The following is a 16802-nucleotide window of genomic DNA, read 5'->3' as shown; positions in this document are numbered from 1 at the left end:
ACAGTATATATATATATTCAAAGCCAGGAGCTCTGCGCCGTTCGTAAAGAAAAAATCGCGCCGCGTGCGTATTCCAAACGCTAGTACGCTGATTAGTTCGTAGAACACTGCGGCCCAAGCAGTGATTGGATTCCGGCCACAATATGCATAAAGGCAAAAAAAAAAAATCCACACAACAAAAAGAACAACACGTCAGGATGGCGGATTGGAACGAGAGTAGGAATACATCACGCGACAGTTAGATGTCAATATTTCAGACTCCTCGTGTGACGTACTCATTTACAACACATGGCGTATTTTTACCAATATATTTATTTATATAAAAACAACCAAAGCCAAGCTCACGTTTTGGATCTACTATAATTTTAAAAACAAGGCAAGTCGTTCACACTTAATTTTTTTAATACCAAATAAACATTAAATTTTACATAACATTTTATATTATAGTAATTTTAATTTTAAAGTGAACATATATATAATGTCATTTGGTTTAATAGGGTGAATACGAAGGTCTTACGCGGCGTAGGTAGTCTCATGATGCAGGTAAATATATAAATATATATATTTTTCACGTCACACCGTTATGTGAAAAGTCTCGTTGTTTTGATTAACGAGAACACGTTCGTTAAACCACATACTTATTTCCATTAAAATATTTCTAAAGCGTATTTTAGTACCGGTGAAGGTCACACAAGTTGTTACTGGACATCCTTACAGCTTGCAAATAAAGTTTTAAAAAAAATCAGGCAAACAACACATGTAAAACAGCCGTAGTGATGAAACCTACAGGAACATATCTTAAAACTTACCCTTACTCGTCATGATAGTTATTTAATTCTCTTTTCATTACTATTATTTAAGTGTTTTTCTGTTGATTCTTACCGACAGCTTTCATGCATTTTATTCTTCGTTTCTATCTGTCTTTAATAATATGTAGGATACTGAATATTTAATAGCCTAGAGACCTGCAAAATTCGCGGATTCATTGACCTCTAGGATAGACCCCACAGTCCTTTAAATACTCGCGGAAATGACACCTGTTCATTGGCTACTGACGCGTGAGACGTCTCAACTAGGCTGTCCGTAATTCGGCACTTTCTTGGTTTAGTGTTTCCCATTGGCTCACAGTTCCCCGGATAAAATGTGGGCCAATGGCAGAAGCGGTACGAAGGTATAGTTGTTTTGATGCTAGCCTATCGCGAAATGAATCCGCCAATTTTGCATGTCTCTATAATAATAAAAGCGATAAAAAAAGACACAATAATCCATACACTGTAATTTTAATTTTATAAATGAAACAGAGTTATTCGTACATTTACAGATATTTGTAATTTTTTTGACATTTACATGAAAAAAAAAACTGTTCGCAATAATACTGGGTTTAGATTCTCACCCGGAAACGTCCGCTGCGTCTCCGGAGCGCGAACACAGCCGGGCGTGACCTCGCTAGGAACTGACCTGATCCGAACTCTCGGCCAACGCGGCCTCCGATGTCGTCGGTGTTGGTGAAGGTCAGGGGGCAGACGGTGCTGCATGCGTCAAGCAAATATTGTCTCAAATTCGACAGTTCTCTAAGGTAGTACCAAATGGTGGGAAGCCTTCTTTTTCACAGACGAGAGAGCCAAACGCCCGATCGTGCATCTTCGGTTTTTTTTTGTTCATTGTAAATAAATATGGCGGTGTTGATAAAATGATACTAATGGTCAATTATGTTAGGCTAGCTACATTATAAATACTTCAAAACATTGTGGACAGTTGATTTGGTTAGGATAGCTACATTAAAGATACGGAAAAAAAAAGCTAGCGTGAACTTCGGGGAACTTCGGGGAACTTCGGGTTTTGGCTCTCTCGTCTGTGAAAAGAAAGGCTTCCCCCAAATGGTACACATTCTCATAGAACACAGGATTGCGGCTCTTACAGTGGTAACTGAAACTCGTATTTTTTTTCGCGACATGTGACTATAGGTATCTGTTGGGTAGGGCCCATAACTAATAGAAGAAAAAAAAAACATTTGGGCGTGAGGTTCAAATACAAAGTGTTAGTTTTATAATGATAACAACTACTTGACGACTAATTTCTTGGTAGAAGAGACTTAAGCTGTGAAAAAAAATGTTACTTTTTGTAATAAAAAAGCATTTTCTATATAAATGAGAAGGAGATGCAGTATTTCTGGTGTGCCGCACCACACAATATGTAGCTACCAAAATAAAGTGAATTAATTGTCATTTGTTTGTTTGCCTGATAATAGCTTATGCATTACTTCTCACAATAAATGTAGCTATGTTAGTAATATTTTACTAAAGTTACTATCTAGCGGGTGGGCTCAAAACTACTTCAAAAACTATGTATCAGTCTCAGAAATTAAGAGTTTCTCCATCATGCCCAACTGTCTCTAAGAACACTGGCAAACAACCACTGTTTCCATGACAACAAAGGCAGATGGATACGTTGACAATTGGTACTTCTATTGATAACTGTCAATATCGCGACAGTTTACATGGCACGGAAGATATGTGGTATTAGTAGGAAATATGTTTATGTCTCGTATCTATCCTTTGTGCACCCAACATTCAGTTCAAGTATTTGTTATTGGAAATAAGTCGGAAAAAACAAACTTTATTTCGCAATAAGCCTGCTAGCATTACTGAGTGTCTGTTGTGTTTATCTTCTTCGTAAGATAACAAGTTGACAGGTGTACAACCAGTATCTTTTTTTTTTTTTTTTTTTTTTAACGCGGACGTCAAGTATGTTGTGTGAAATTGTTTTTAGACTAAAAAAAAAATTAAAAATTCTCATATTTCTAGTATTTTAGTTCGATTTTCATACAAAAACTATAAAACCGACAGTAATTCACAATTGCCTTAATCGCCTCCATCATACGCAAACTGTCACAATTCATTAAAAAAATTAATAATAAAAATAAAATTAAGATATTATTAGAGTAGTAATCAGTCGTGGACTGTATGTAGCAAGGAAACATTTCAACATTTTCTTGATTTAACTAATGGAAACAGCACAGGAAAAGAAATTGTAATGAGGCCGGACTGATATTCGAACTGGCTCCTCCGAAATATCATTCAAAAACACAACCTTGCTCATTCCGAGAAAGAATATGTGATGTGTAATGCATTATTCGGCTGGCGCTCTACGTCATACTTGAAATCACGAGTTTTGATGTAAGAAAAACATGCTAAGAAAACTTACCTATTGTTTTTAACTGGGATGATTATGATTGGCTGACCGAACCTAAAGGTTGAGTGAGAGTCTCTCATCCATCGTTGCGTTAAGATAACAGCACAGTTAAAAACTTTCATCTTAAATTTACGAAGAACGTTTCTTACCAACTGAAGAGGTCTTGTCAAAAACAATCCAAGTCCAAAAATGAAACTGTGCAGATGAAGAATATAAGTTCCTTTTTTGCTCATTGGTATTTAAATCATGTGAAACTTAAGCTGTTACACAAATAGCACTTCATTATTCAATTAGACATAGAGTTTTTTTGGTTCTGGATTAAGGATGTTTTTGATAAAAAAAAAAAAAAACTAATTTGTCACAGTGTGCAGAATGAAAATAATATTCTTTCTTGATTGATTATTGACAACCAAGAAAACAACGTAAATGTAAAAAAAAATGGTTGGCCACTTGTATACGATAGCATATAATATAAATAAATACATTCTTTTTCAGCACAGCCTACAGGTGTAGGTAGATTTCAAAGTACCTATTTCTTTCGAAATATTTTGGAAACTTCTATAAACTCCTGGAACATTTTAAGAACTTAATGTAGCCGACATAACATCCTATATGTTCGTCAATATTCAAAAAACGATAAATTTAACATTTTCTCATATTCCATGCAGCGAAAATATTTTAAATTAATTTTTAACTTAATGCATCCAGCATTGAATGTCTTAACGAATTTCATAATATGCCTAGTTAGGTAGTCATGCAATTATTTTTGATTTTCAAACACTATTTTTCATCTCTTGCACTAATACGTGGTCGTTTAAAACTTTTGGACAAAGGTTTAAGGTAATATTAAGAGAGTTATTAATAAATTCAGATTAATTCGGTACTAAAAAAGTTTAATTGTTTACAAACAATTTCAAGTCCTGTTTTTAAGGTAACAGTTTCATCAAAAATTGTTCCAGTCAAAAGTTTTAGATAAAGTTTAGGCGTTTTACAATAAATTACAATGGATATGAAAGTAAATGTATTAAAAAAGTAATGACATTTAGTTTTTCTACCCTTTTTTATTTCCACTCCTTACAGTAATAGTTTTTATTATGAAGAATTGTTTCAGATAGGTAAAGATTATAATATTTACAAACAGTTTTAACGGATTTGATAGTGTATCTACAAAGGGAGTTATGTTTTTTTTTTTTTAAATTTTACCCCTCACTTTTTAACCCCTTGCAGCAATATAATAAATGGCGTTCACTGTTGCCAGATCGATAGGCTTACTACCCGGCTTGTTAGAATTATAAATATCATTTTGCATATTTAATTTTTTAAAGATTTTTAAGGCCACAAATTAGTTTCTATTAACAGTATTCTCATAGCAGTAGTCATTCTGGCAAACAAAATTCCAAACCTAAACACTAATTATTATCTCACAGAAGATACAAATTGTAGCATTCTGTTACTATTATTAACAAGGCATTCCACAAAATTATTTCCTATGCTAAAAATAGAACAAAATGTTTTATATTAAATTATACAAAATGTGTTTTAAAACTGTAACCAAGGTGATGTTTTTTAAAAAAGACTCCTTAGAAATAATTTAAATAAATAGTTTTATGAAACGATGTTTTTGATGAAATACAACAGGAAACTATATTTCCAAAATTCTCATTTCAAAATTTACTTTACAAAATACTATGTTTCTGAATCATTTTAATACAATATTATTACATTAAAACCTTGATTAAAACTTTGCTTCCTGGTGCATATCTGGCAACAGAGCACGCCTAAAACAATGACAGCGCTAATGGCAGAAATCGTGCATTGGAAAGAAAGAGCAAATGCAAATTTAAATGCACACTGCAATCTACGGTTGAGACTAGGGTATTCGTAACCCTAACCGATTTTCAGAATTTTGGCACTAGTCATTAACGGAACCGAGAATTCCCGGTACTTTCGGTAATAGGTAGTTTTTTTTATTAATGGTGCAGCAGTCGGTGACTGAAGTAGTAATAGTTAGTTTCGAACAATTAAACAAGTTTTAGTTCCCAAAAATTAATATATAAAAAATTTATGCTACAATTGTTTTTATTGCAAAAGTATCTTATAACGTGAACACATCATTGTATTGTGAGTCTTACTCTGAATCTTTAACTTTTTAGGAGGGGGGGGGGGGGAAGGGGAAGTAAATACATTTTAACAAATAATCGTTTTAACGAATGCAAAATCACAGAATTATTAATTTAAAATTAAATTTATTCTTTTCGAAACAATCTTAAAAGAAAAAAAAAATTATCGTATTTAAAGAATATGTGCGCAACAACCACAGACTCTAGCACACAGCAGTCGGGATACCGATTGGCATGGCGGACTCACTCCCCTCACCACGCCCGTAAAGATCGGCACGTCAGAGGAGAGTAGCAAATGAAAGTAACCTTAAAAACGAAATATTATGCTGTCGATGTCGAGTCCCGCAAGAACCGAAAGAACCGGAAATTCTAAAATCGATTCCCGGTTTACTATATCAAAAGTACTTTCGGGACAGGTATTTCCCGCTCCTGAAACCCTAGACAATTACCACGCTAAAGGTCGTGTCAGTGACGCTGTAGTTTCATCATCACACCGTGAATCACACGCGTGTGTGCTTCTGAGTGCACTTTGCCACCCGGCGAATCCGCGCAGGTTTCAGGGTAACATTACCGGACGTTCACTGGGTTTGGAGATGTCGACGGAGAGTATGTATTGCTGGTGTTCCGACTGTCGTCGCTCGGAAACAAAACTTGCTGCTGGCAGTGTACGCGACGCGCTGCATTGCAAAGGGTGGAGGGGGGGGGGGGGCGACGAACAGCTGACGGCTGCCGGGAGCACCGTCGTTTCCGGTTCCTACCCCCCCCTCCCCAGCCACCCAGAGCTTGCCGGGAGATCGGGAGACCCGACTGGTATATGGTTAAGTTAGCAGTGCCTCCGCGACGCGGCGCTCGAGTCGGTATTGCACGCGCGTCTTCCTCCGCCCCCGCGGCGTCACAGGGGGCGTCGTCGTCAGACTGAAGGTCTGAAGGTCACCCAGGTGAGTGGCCTCCACTTTCCCCTCTTTCCCGCTGCGAGCATGGCCCCCACAAGGGCGGGGCTGGGTACACCCCTGGGTCCAGGGCCCAACCCTGTTTATTTTTATCTCAGTGTGTGAAATAAATATACATACTCGCTGTGGTTATTTTAAAGTAAAATAATTTTGTTAATAAAGCTTAGTTTGTACTTATAAAAACATAGTAACCATAATTACGCCCTGTATGTTCATGTTAAATGACATTCTAAAAAGAGTGTAGTAAAGAAACTACCATGCAATTATAATGTAGCACGTGACTGTAAAAATTGTGATTTGGGGGGGGGGGGGGGGGGGCGTCTCCGATCCTGGGTCCAGAGCCCGTAATCGAACGTGGGGGCCATGGCTCCGAGTCGTCGTGCCAAGTCTCCCGTCGTGGCCAGGGTGGGCTGGGGTGGGGGTGGGGGTGGGGGGGGGGGGGTGTTTATGTGAGTGAGTCTTTCGGTACTCGCCAGAGATGTGTAACACCAGACCTCGGTAACGAGCAAATTCATGGTTTAACGTAAAATTATTTGAAAATAATACCGAGCGTGAGAAATATATAAGCGTATCGTGTTTTTTCAACTACATTTCCGGACGCGAATCACACGTAGTTTCCGCACCCGCCGCTAGAATTCGCTGCCGGAGCAGCTGCGTCGACTATCGAATAATTCCATTTGCTCAGCGAAATTAAAAAAAAAAAAAACTATATCGTGAAACGGTTCCGATGAAAAGCGTTAAAACCCGAAAAAAAAATTACTTAAACCCCGGCTTTGGTCCTGATTTTCGACCATTTTTTTGTTGTTAAAATACTGCCCATCTCGTTAAAACTAATTAAACAGTTTATACTATAAAGTTTAATTTTGTCTTCGTGCAATCCGCCACAGATGGAAGCACCGTGGTTTGTTACACATTTCTGTTACTTGATTTCGCCTCGTTCGGGAAACCTTCATTTCGCAGACGAAAGAGCCAAACCCGAAGTTCCCCGAAGTTCATGCTAACTTTTTTTTTTTCCCGTATCTTTAATGTAGCTATCCTAACCAAATCAACCGTCCACAATGTTTTAAAGTATTTATAATGTAGCTAACCTAACCTAATTGACCATTAGTATCCTTTTATCAATACCGCCATATTTATTTACAATGAAGAAGAAAAAAAACCGAAGATGCACGATCGGGCGTTTGGCTCTCTCGTCTGTGAAAAGAAGGCTTCCCCTTGCAAACAGCCCAACAGAATGCCGCCCGCTGCCTCTAGCGATACCAGGGTGAACTACACACACTCGCACACAAACACATTGTCCACTGGCTGCTGCCACAGTCTACCTTCAGGGTGGATAGGACGTGACAGGGTCATTTGAATTTCATAGTGTTGATAATGATTTCATCGTCCTTCGGGACCTGTCCAAACTACCCGCTTGTCCTATGAGAACGTGGTCAAAGCGTAATAATTGAATGCAAATAAGCCTCTCTCCACATAATAACAAAAGTTTTGCACATCTTCAGAAATAATTCTCCATTTTTTTCTCGTTGTTCTGAGTAGCCCATACTTCTAATATATAACTATATATAAATAATAATATTTTTAATTCTTTAAGGCTTTGTCTCACACGAAAAATTGATTTCTTTCACTTTTGGTCATTACTATTATTTTAGGGCTATTTCTGTAAATTTATCTCTTGCGGAACTTTTCAAAGCTATTATATTACACCTGATGAACATATTTTTGACAACACCGAATGCAAAGAAGGTATAGTTTAAAAATGTACATAAATGCACGTAAAATAAAGGTAATAATGAGAAAATAATAATAAAAAAATCAAACTGGGCCGATGCAGGGTAACACCTGCCTCACAAAACCAAACGAAGTCAGTCAGCATCCGAATTAACTTTAAACAAAGAGAACGTTGATTTAGATGCGTGGGCCATTACCTTGTTTTACTTGCAACCCCCTCCTTCATAAACCTAGTGAGATTATTGTTTGCTGGTTGTTCCAGGGAGTAGGGGGGGGAGGACAGATTTAAAAATAATAAAATTATTTGGCACTAGTTCCAATCAAAAAATACTTTTCATACATGCACATTTAATTTTACCATGCACAGAAATAAATTTTCTGAGTATTTTTTTTACGAAAATTGGCGCATAATTTTATATATTTATGTATACCTATATATTTTTAAAACCACAGATAAGTTATTTGAATACTCAGTAATTGTACTTTATTTTGTTGTATCATGCTTAATAATGTGAACAGTTGATAGTGGAAAGGTATTCCGGGAACGGTTTACAAAGAAAAAAAAACCTTTCACAATAATTGGTTACTGCGAACCCTATCTGTAATATTTCATGAAGATTTCTGTTCCATTTACAAAAAAAAAATTACTTTGTGCATTCGCGGGGTTGCCAGCCGTCCGCGTTGCGTTTCGGCGCGCAAATGCTTCTAGAGACGACGGGAGTTCCCTGACAGCGCGCGATGAAGCCGTGGCCTCCAAAACGCGCTGGAAAACGGCGGTTCGGCCCCGCGGGGCTTATGCAAATCCTGCGTTGCTCCTAATCAGATCACAGCCGGCAGCGGGGGCGTTTATGGATCCAATTCACCGCGTGTTCCGTCGCCGCGACATTTCGGATTCAACGCCAAATGCGTTGCAGACTTACATAGTTCCCTGTCCCTCGTGAGCGTGCGTCGGCCAACGAATTTTCACGTTTAACCGAGACACTGATTGTCTGCTGAAGGAGAAGCCACTGAGTGAAAACAATTTAACACAAGTACGAGTTGCCAAACTACGCTGCGCTGAACTTTATTTAGGGATGGACCTATCAAAGCCTCAGATCCTTAAATCCCACAAAGCATGAATTCCCGTGTAAGAATCCGAACCCAGTATTCCTGCGAACATTATATTGTAGTTCTACAGTTGTTTCCATGTAAATGTACAAATGTATAAATAATAGTAATTTTACATGAATATTTCCGTTCCATTTAATAAAAGAGAATTACAGTATATGAAAACGAAGAAGCAACAATGGTTGGATTAACTTAATTATAAATACTAACATCACAGCTGCAAATTATGTTCGCGCATGCACGAAGAAAAATATACAATATTTATTATAACTGCTGTAATAACCATTTATATAAATATATGTTTGTTTTTTCATTTGGAGCAACTTATGAAATAGATCCATGGCCTCACTTTCATCTGACAAGGAAATAAGTCTTATAAATTATTTTGAATTCATTAAATTATAAGTAGGAATTGTTTTCGTACGAAAAAAAAATGGGTACGAGACCAAGTTGACATACATAGTGCGGGATTTTATAGCACTCATACTAATAATGTCACAAATAAATATATCATGAAACTTACTTCAACGGTTACTTATATGTAGGTAGAGTCGGATAAATGCTTGCTTGTTGCTATTTGCAGAGAGTGCTACTAGATACACGCTGTTAACTATCAACGATGTATTTTTAAGGCCTCGTCTCGGGAAAAATCTCTGAATAGACCAATTACATGGTTTTACAGTTTAATTCTTTGTGATTCTTACGGAAATGATTTTTCCTTTGAATAAAAAAAAAATTAAGTTTTGCGAAATACCTAGTTTCACGGTGTGTAGCGCAGTAGGAATTTCGTTAAGTACGTTGATGTTAAAAAATTATCTCCTTATCTATGAAAGAGAAAAAAGAGGAAAGAATCACTTGCTTTTCGAACTTTTTCTCTGGTTAGTTGTTTCCCAACTTCTAGATAATACGAGGGTTATTTTTTTTTCAACCTCCGATCGGCTGTAATAAAAAAACGGGAATGAATTGGGTAATTATTTTAATGTCAAAAGAAACGTACATCTTTACTCTATTTTTCCACATAACCACCGTGCAGATTGAGGCATTTGTCGTACCGATGCACCAGCTTTCCAATACCCTCTGCATAAAATGATGCCTCCTGCCTATTCAGCCACGTTTTAACAGTGCCCTGCAGTGTGATTACAGTTTCATTTCTCCATGGCATCCCCATTAATCGATACCCTAATCGCTCGTACACGAATCGACACGTCTCGTAGTGTTTACCCCCTTCCACCAACCATGTGGAGCGGCCAACTCACACCTCAGTTGTGTTTGATCACCCTCCTTACAGTCCGGATTTGGCACCGAGTGACTATCACCTTTTCCCCACGTTGAAAAAGTGGCTTGGAGGACGACGCTTCAACACCAATGATGAACTGCAGAGCACTGTTAAAACGTGGCTGAATAGGCAGGAGGCATCATTTTATGCAGAGGGTATTGGAAAGCTGGTGCATCGGTACGACAAATGCCTAAATCTGCACGGTGATTATGTGGAAAAATAGAGTAAAGATGTACGTTTCTTTTGACATTAAAATAATTTCCCAATTCATTCCCGTTTTTTTATTACAGCCGATCGGATGTTGAAAAAAAAAATAACCCTCGTATTTAGGTCATGGTTTAAAATACAATCTTAAGATATATTATTAACATTATAGTTCTGGTTTCACCCAGATATTAGTTGATTAGTGAAAAATGTGGTACGATTACTACATATATATATAACAAACCCTAGTTCGTAAATGACTACAGCAAATATTTAGCCGTACAGAGAGAGCCTGGTAAATTATTTCAAGGTCTTGAAGGTCATACTCGTTCACAGCTGTATGCATCTATTGTACACAGGAGTAACAAGTAGTCACTACACGGTGTAAAAGGAGAAGAGGGGATGTGCCAACCACATTGCAAATATCAGATATCAGGGTGCATTCAATAAGAAAACAAACTTCTCACTATGCTTACACTGTAAATATGTTTTTTTTTGTAAATGGAACCAAAATATTCATGAATTACAGATAGGCTACTTGTAAACCTGTACATTTTATGAAATCAATTGTATCACCACAAAATAGTGTTCGCAAAAATATTAGATTGGATTCTTACTCAGACATTTATGCTCTGTGTTGTCCCAATACCTATGATAGTTAATTTTTTTGTAAACCATGCCATTATTAATAAAGTTCACTTTTAGAATATTCGATTATCTTGTTCCATGGTTTAATAGAAATTATGCTTAAATGAAACATCACTTACAATATAAAATTATGCGCCAATTTTCGTACGAAATACCTACTCAATATTATCTAGAAAAAAACGTATTTCGTAAGTGCAAAAATAACCGTAGCAGTGTGTTGTAAAGAGTTACAATATATTTCTTGTGGCATTGCAAACTATTTCTCGACAACTGGTTTTAGAAGGAATCTTTTGTAGACGTACAGGATTTCTTTTCCTGTGAAGACATATAGGTAGGGGCATGCAGATTTCGCGAAAAGATTTCGAGACTAGCTGTAAGTTAAAACACTGTAGCATCGTCTGTGCTTCGTGATTGGGTGAGTTTCTCCCAGATACATATTGATTGTAACAACACCAATCACAGTAATTCAGTGCAGAATCAAAAGCGTCCTGAATGCCTCGATCAAATAAGGCAACGATTTCTATCGCAGACGGCCGCCAATCACAAGGAAGAAACAGCTGGTGCGGGTATACCTTGTTACATTCTTATAGCCGTTCAGATCTTTTCGCGAAAAATGCCTGCCCCTACATATAGATTAATTTCACCCCACCCCCCAGTTTTTTTTTTTTTTCAAGGAAAATAAATTCTGTACACGCACCTGCTCCCGGCTGGTTGACTTGTTTCCCCTAACAGGAGAAACACACTAGCAGAATCGTTTTTTTTATAGCCGCGTATTTGGCGCGAAGATTAAGGCCCCCGCCCACCGGGGCACACGCACGGTGCACAGAGCTTCATAAGGAACCACGCACTTTGAAAACTGCTTGAGACATCCGAGCAGGGTCTGTTTAAGAATAGTACGCTGAGGGTTTATGGCTGGTTCTGTTTCCGTACTTAGTTTTCAAACTGTATTGTTAAGAGAGCGGAAAGGGCTGAAACGCATGTGTTAGGAGTTATTATTATTATTATTTTTGACGTGACAACGTCTAATAAATCTATGAACGCCGGCTGCACACACGAAAAATGATGACTCATTGTCCCGTTACGCTTTGTCCCGTTACGCTAATTGTACGCTTGCGCCGCATCTATCTCTCTTCCACTCTATTGGAACAACCATCGATTTGACTTTTTCGAGGCACATTAAACTTGAAACACTCCCATTCGTTTCCTACTTTTCCTATCATCGTCCTATCCTTAACAGAATAACACAGATTGGAAGAAGTTAATAGCAAACATGTATAAACTTTATATTTAAAATAATCTGTTCGTTAAAGTAATAAACATATTTGAATTAATGAGTTCAAATAAAAGTAAATTCATCAATTAAATTGTAAATTTCTTTTCACTCCTTTGTATCCATACAAAATAGTGATAATTCAATAAAAATGATTCAATTTTATTCATAAAAGTATGCAATCATTTCATTAATGTTTTGTTATGACGTTGTCACGTTAAACTATCGTCCGTAAACCGACTTTACAGACAACTTTTTTTCTTTTCTTTTTTTTAAGAAATGAAACGCCAGTTTCGTATTTTTGAAGGCTTTGCATTACACCTTTATCTTAATTTCTCCACCACATAATGTCATGGTTACCGCCTAAACATCATAGTTGCTATATGCACGACAGAACTCTGCGCGTCAGTTCCAGAGCACTGCGTTACAGGCGATACCGCGCTACACTGTTAAAAATGTTAAACTTGAATTTAAAAATAATTCTGGTTACAAATCATCCAGAACTCTTTACTGCTACCTTCGTAAATTTACCGGCCCTGTGTTCACTTACTTGAACGTGGATCCACGGGACTTATCTTGGTACGGCAATGAAAAATTCAAAAACTCGTCGAGTCTACCGACAAAAAACACACCCGTTTCTTCCACGAGTGTGTTTCTAACCTTGTTTACTACTAAGCACAGAAATGGTAATCCGGAATCTTAAGATTCAGTTGCCTGAAACAACGAAGGAACTCTTCGAGGTGCTTTCTTCATCGAAAAGGCTGTAAATTTACTGTACTTTTCAACAGCGTAGAAACACCAGCGAGCGTCTGAACCACCATCCAGCCTCACCAACACAGACACACCCGATTATCCGTCACCAGGTGGGCTTCTTAGAGCCTCTCTTGCATTGGCGACGCGCCAGTTGACACTTACAAAGATGACGGAAACCAATATGGCGGCCTCCGGCAGACGAAAACAACATGGCGGACATGACGTCACAGTTAAAGATTACAACTTATCTCACAGACGGCCACCAACTATTACTTAAAACAGATAGAGCGGGCACACCATACTGCAGTCTAATGAGCATTAAATTTCTTTTTCGCAGCAAATGCCTGCACAAAACCAAACAATGTTTTAATCCCCCCTTTTTATAGAAGGATATAAAACCAAAATTACAAAAATTCAAACGATCCCGATCACATTTAAGCCGGTCGGAAGGTAAAATGTTGCAGCGGCCAGTGGACATAGACACAGACTTATTTGTATACAAGTGTGTGGAGTTCATGCTGAAACTACAATAAAAAAAACGCGAATTTGGCAAGTTAATTTTATGGCAAAAATTACCATGTTCGAGTAGTAAAATTAATATAAATTAAGATATTTCACCGAAAAATATTGGAAGGGTACCTACCTTGCTCTCATGGGAAATAGTATCTTTACCATTTGTAATTTCATTGTAGGCCTATCTTCAATACATAAGTAACAACATGGTAAATACCCTTACAATTATTTAAAGTGTAGTTTCTAATGTGTTGCCTGTCATTGCGTCCTTCTGTCGTCGAGGTAATTAATTCCCTTATTAGATTGCGGACAAATAAAAATCCTGATGTAATACAAGCCCCTTGAGTGATTTAATTAATCGGCACCAAGTGTGCCATGTCTAAAAATTATTCTGAAAAAATTCGTTTTAGCACTTTTAACTCTTCTAAAAATAAAGTTAAAAAAATAATTACGGATACATAACTACTCCGCCCTCAGAGCATGATTAAATGTTTTTAATAAATAGAAGCTATCCTGATATCTTAAGCAGTTTTCAAATCGCGTGGTCTTTTTTTCCTGAAATTCTTCACGCCGTACGTGTGCCCAGGTAGGCATGGGTCTTAAACTTTAGTTTCCAAGTCCCACGCTAATCCTCGTCAGGGCAGTTCCTTGAAAATTAACGGACCTTATCTTCATAGCACCAGACCACAATATGCCAAACTTAAAATGGCGGCGTGTGTGTCTTTCACGCGGGACGACGAAGAAGATGTTAGAACGTGCCAGGCCAAAGTCGACATGTTGACACACCCTGGCGACACACCCTACAGGGCACAAGCGCAGCCCATGCTTAAATGTCGAGTTGGTGTTCTTGGACGTAGCACCTCTGGCCGAATCACAGTAGTGCGATAACGAAAAAATACCAGAGAAATAAAAATAGGACAGTTCCGTAACAGGTTTACAAGTGTAGAGGTTTCTAAATTCCAGTGCTACCAACATTATTAACCTGTGTACATAACATTACATAACATTACATAACATAACATTCTAAGCCAGTTATATGTGTCGTAAGAACATTTCGGCCAGGAGTCTGCGCAGAATTTAACTTCTTAGTAGGGGGGGGGGGGGGGGCACGTTGTCTGTTTTGAAATTCTTCACGTTATTTGTTGGTGATAATGATGGATATTTTTTTAGGATTGAATTATACGATACCACATACCTTACAATAACAGCCTGTAAAGATTGCCAGTACAAAAAAAAAAGAATTTTGTTTCCGACTAAAACCAGTCACCTTTTTCTCGATTGCAAGGGTTTGGATTTGACGCAAACAAAAAAAAATAATACATCAAAGATCATTTTGCAGCGTACGGATTGTTTTCGCGTAATTTTCTACCAATCGGTGATGGAAAACACACACGTAGAAAACACGCTACTGTTTCGTCAATCATTGTGATGATGCCGTGATTCATTTAAGAGTCGCTCTTTTTCCGGTACTTCTCCTGGCTGCGTGGGGTGAGTCGCTCTTTTTCCGGTACTACCTCTGGCTGAGTGGGGTAAGTCGCTCTTTTTCCGGCACTTCCTCTGGCTGCGTGGGGTGAGTCGCTCTTTTTCCGGTACTTCCCCTGGCTGCGTGGTGTGAGTCGCACTTTTTCCGGTACTACATCTGGCTGCGTGGGGTGAGTCGCTCTTATTCCGGCACTACCTCTGGCTGCGTGGTGTGAGACACTCTTTTTCCGGTACTACCTCTGGCTGCGTGGGGTGAGTCGCTATTTTTCCGGTACTACCTCTGGCTACGTGGAGTAAGTCGCTCTTTTTCCGGTACTTCCTCTGGCTGCGTGGGGTGGGTCGCTCTTTTTCCGGTACTTCCCCTGGCTGCGTGGGGTGAGTCGCTCATTTTCCGGTACTACCTCTGGCTGCGTGGGGTGAGTCGCTCTTTTTCCGGCACTTCCTCTGGCTGCGTGGGGTGAGTCGCTCTTTTTCCGGTACTTCCTCTGGCTGCGTGGTGTGAGACACTCTTTTTCCGGTACTACCTCTGGCTGCGTGGGGTGAGTCGCTCTTTTTCCGGCACTTCCTCTGGCTGCGTGGGGTGAGTCGCTCTTTTTCCGGTACTTCCTCTGGCTGCGTGGTGTGAGACACTCTTTTTCCGGTACTACCTCTGGCTGCGTGGGGTGAGTCGCTCTTTTTCCGGTACTACCTCTGGCTGCATGGGGTGAGTCGCTCTTTTTCCGGCACTTCCTCTGGCTGCGTGGGGTGAGTCGCTCTTTTTCCGGTACTTCCTCTGGCTGCGTGGTGTGAGACACTCTTTTTCCGGTACTACCTCTGGCTGCGTGGGGTGAGTCGCTCTTTTTCCGGTACTACCTCTGGCTGCGTGGGGTAAGTCGCTCTTTTTCCGGTACTTCCTCTGGCTGCGTGGGGTGGGTCGCTCTTTTTCCGGTACTTCCCCTGGCTGCGTGGGGTGAGTCGCTCATTTTTTTTACTTCCTCTGTCTGCGTGGGCTGAGTCGCTTTTTCCGGTACTTCCCCTGGCTGCGTGGGGTGAGTCGCTCTTTTTTCGGTACTTCCCCTGGCTGCGTGGGGTGAGTCGCTCTTTTTCCGGTACTTCCTCAAGCTTCGTGGGGAGAGTCGCTCTTTTTCCGGTACTTCCCCTGGCTGCGTGGGGTGAGTCGCACTTTTTCCTGTACTTCCTCTGGCTGCGTGGGCTGAGTCGCTCTTTTCCGGTACTTCCCCTGGCTGCGTGGGGTGGGTCGCTCTTTTTCCGGTACTTCCCCTGGCTGCGTGGGGTGGGTCGCTCTTTTTCCGGTACTACCTCTGGCTGCGTGGGGTGAGTCGCTCTTTTTCCGGTACTTCCCCTGGCTGCGTGGTGTGAGTCGCACTTTTTCCGGTACTACATCTGGCTGCGTGGGGTGAGTCGCTCTTATTCCGGCACTACCTCTGGCTGCGTGGTGTGAGACACTCTTTTTCCGGTACTACCTCTGGCTGCGTGGGGTGAGTCGCTATTTTTCCGGTACTACCTCTGGCTGCGTGGAGTAAGTCGCTCTTTTTCCGGTACTACCTCTGGCTGCG

The 16802-nt window shown here is 39.5% G+C and overlaps 1 protein-coding gene across 3 annotated transcripts in view; it reads left to right on the top strand.

Annotated features, from left to right (window-relative positions):
• The window catches only part of LOC134542928 (neutral ceramidase), a 179120-nt gene that overhangs the window by 17656 nt on the left and 144662 nt on the right, over nt 1–16802 (top strand). The window contains exon 1 of one of the 3 annotated variants that reach the window (XM_063387526.1): nt 6099–6250. The exons of 1 other annotated variant lie outside the window; for it this stretch is intronic. The gene's annotated coding sequence lies outside the window, so the exon portion shown is untranslated. Of the gene's footprint in view, nt 1–6098; nt 6251–16802 lie in introns of those variants that run through there. One more of the 3 variants, XM_063387524.1, reaches the window with a different exon arrangement.

The sequence above is a fragment of the Bacillus rossius genome (genome assembly GCF_032445375.1).
Source record: "Bacillus rossius redtenbacheri isolate Brsri chromosome 9 unlocalized genomic scaffold, Brsri_v3 Brsri_v3_scf9_2, whole genome shotgun sequence".
Lineage (NCBI taxonomy): Eukaryota > Metazoa > Arthropoda > Insecta > Phasmatodea > Bacillidae > Bacillus > Bacillus rossius.
Note: the sequence above shows the minus strand (reverse complement) of the source record. Positions and strands in the feature narration are given on the sequence as shown.